The following is a 3,141-nucleotide window of genomic DNA, read 5'->3' on the forward strand; positions in this document are numbered from 1 at the left end:
CTAGGAAGGGGAGGGAGGAGTCAAATCCCTCAAACTCAGCACCACCTTCCTAACCTGCAATCTTCTTCCTGACCTCTCTGCCCCCACCCCACTCCGGCCTATCACCCTCACCTTGACCTCCCTCCACCTATCGCATTTCCAACGTCCCTCCCCCAAGTCCCTCCTCCCTACCTTTTATCTTAGCCTGCTTGGCACACCCTCCTCATTCCTGAAGAAGAACTTATGCCCTAAACATCGATTCTCCTTCTCCTTTGATGCTGCCTGACCTGCTGTGCCTTTCCAGCAACACATTTTCAGCTCTGATCTCCAGCATCTGCAGTCCTCACTTTCTCCTGTGTTACTATCATACCCTCTATGACCAACAATGCCTGCAGGGTCTGGCCCAGAGGCAGGGATCCGACCGACTCAGCTACAAGGCTATATCTACACAAACATACCAAACTTCATGAGCTTGGCATCACTCTGTATGTACCAACTGCCTCTGATATGTCAGTGTTTATCTGATATCCCATCCTGGATGAGCTGCAATTTCTTCCTATTAAACATAGGTTTATAAAATCTTGAGGGGCATGGATAAGGTGAATAGCCAAGGTCTTTTTGGCAGGGTAGGGGAGTCCAAAACTAGAGAACGTATTTTTCACAGTGACAGGGAAATGATTTATAAGGGACCTATTCGTGCAGAGGGTGGTGTGTGCATGGAATAAGCTGTCAGAGGAAGTGGTGCAATGACAACATTTAAAAGGTATCTGGATGGGAATATGAATAGAAGGGGTTTAGACGGGGCAAACGGGACTAGATCACTTTAGGGTAGCTGATCAGCACGGATGAGTTAGACCATAGGGTCTGTTTGTGTGCTGTATAATTCTATGACTCTATAGCCTAACAATGAACTGAATGACTGAAATCAATGTTTTTGGTGGATTCCCTTACCGATAAATACATACCAGATCCGACTCCCCCCATCAGCATTTCTCTCAGGCAGCTCTCAACATTGGTATCCTGTTTGAACCACAAATTGGGCCCATATTCTCTCACAATGCCTTGATCTTTGTACCAAAGCCTGGCTAACATGGCCTTAGCCCATCCGCTGCTGAAATCACCATCCACACCTTTATTACCACCGGACTATCCTGCACTCTGAGCCAGCCTTAGACCTTCCACCTTCAGTGACTTGTGCCCACTGAAGCTTCGCCTGTCCATATCTTCGGAAGCTACACTGAATACCCTCTCCAGCAGCACCTTCATGTTCAAATTCACGTCCTTCTGCCCTCACATCTGCCTCTGAGTATAATCTGTTTCTGGCCCTCGTGAGTTCTTTAGCCTCGCCCATGTCCTATTTTAATCACTTCACCTTTGCTGCATTCAGCTTCCAAAGCCCTACACTCCAGAGATATGCCCAGGCTTGTTTGATCTCTTAGAATTGCAACATAAAAACAAGCAACTGTTGTTCCAAATGTCTTTACTGAGAGAGAGAGAGTAACATATTTATTCACAGAAAACACTCAATACTTTGAATGCTGCGGAGAATTTATTTCTGCCATCTCTTGGTTTTTCTGTTCCTCCCCGCTCACCCAGTTTAATTAAGAGCAGACTTCTGGTACACATCCTTAGCCGACCTTGGTTAAAAAAGTTAAACATAAGAACATCAATGGAACGGCTGGGCAACATATCAAGCTGCACACAGAATGTCAATGATAAAGTAACAGAAAATCCTCAAAGCACATGTTTCTTTAATTAGACAGTGGCTGGTGGCTGTGTGGGCACTGACAGTGGAATAAATCACTTTCTTACAATGAAACAGTGCAATATGAGGCCTTTCAGCCCATCATTCCTTCACCGGCTCTTTAAAGGAACCAATCAATCAATCTCACTCTCCTGCTCTTTCCCTACAGCCCTGCAAATGTTTCCACTGCGTGGATTTTTCTAACTCCCCTTTTGATAGTCCTATTGATGAGTTTCCACCAGTCTTTCAGGCAGATCATAGTTCTGCATTATTTGAGGATATTGGACTTTTTAGGACAATATATGTTATTTTTGCTGAACAAAAGGACACAAAACTAAAAGATAGGTGAGAATGTAAATTCATTGACTGTCTGAGTGAATCCCTCTGCGTTTATATGAAATACTGATGAGTGTCAAGGGAACTTCAGTTAAAAATCACACAACGCCAGGTTATAGTCTACGCTGTATGTGTGTACATATGTGTGTCATATTTCTTTAAATATTTTCTCCCATTTTAGGAGCAAATAAACTTGCTTCCTCTTTAATTCAAGAAAGCCTGGCTTCGTTTAAAACCAAAATGCATTTGGGCTGGGGAAAGATATCCACAAAGGAAGGCATCCCTTTATAATCAACCTTGTTGTGAGAAGCTCAGAGAGTGGTTGAGGAAAGAAGGGGAGGCAGTTCATTCCTTCTCACCCAATAACTTGATAATTTCGGAGTATCCATCTGGAATCCAGAAATTGGGAACTTTTGAACAAAGACAAAGAACAAAGAAAGTTTACAGCCCAGGAACAGGCTCTTCGGCCCTCCAAGCCTGAGCCGATCCAAATCCACTGTCTAAACCTATCGCCCCATTCGTAAGGATCTGTATCCCTCTGCTCCCCACCTACTCATGCATCTGTCCAGATACATGTTAAATGAATCTACCGTGCCTGCCTCTACCACCTCTGCTGGCAACGCGTTCCAGGCACCTACCACCCTCTGTGTAAAGTACTTGCCGCCTGTATCCCCCTTAAACCTTTCACCTCTCACCTTGAAAGTGTGACCTCTTATTATTGAATCCTTCACCCTGAGAAAAAGCTTATCTCTATCCACCCTGTCTATACCCTTCATGATTTTGTAGACCTCAATCAGATCCCTCTTCAATCTCCTTTTTTCAAATGAAAATAGCCCTAATCTACTCAATCTCTCTTCATAGCTAGCACCTTCCATACCAGGCAACATCCTCGTAAACCTTCTCTGCACCCTCTCCAAAGCGTCCACATTCTTTTGGTAATGTGGTGACCAGTACTGTACACAGTATTCTAAATGCGAGTGAAGCAATGTCTTGTACAAATCTGACATGACCTGCCAGCTCTTATACTCAATACTCCGTCCGATGAAGGCATACTATATGCCTTCTTGACCACTCTATCCACC

General features: G+C 44.3%; 1 long non-coding RNA gene across 1 annotated transcript in view; it reads right to left on the reverse strand.

The window, feature by feature from the left end:
- Positions 1-1,456: 1,456 nt before the first annotated feature.
- Positions 1,457-3,141, reverse strand: part of LOC122563000 — a 20,541-nt gene continuing 18,856 nt past the window's right edge. Inside the window, exon 3 of the long non-coding RNA XR_006315466.1 lies at positions 1,457-1,616. This is a non-coding gene — a long non-coding RNA (uncharacterized LOC122563000). The remainder of the gene's footprint in view (positions 1,617-3,141) is intronic.

This window comes from Chiloscyllium plagiosum, chromosome 26 (genome assembly GCF_004010195.1).
Source record: "Chiloscyllium plagiosum isolate BGI_BamShark_2017 chromosome 26, ASM401019v2, whole genome shotgun sequence".
Lineage (NCBI taxonomy): Eukaryota > Metazoa > Chordata > Chondrichthyes > Orectolobiformes > Hemiscylliidae > Chiloscyllium > Chiloscyllium plagiosum.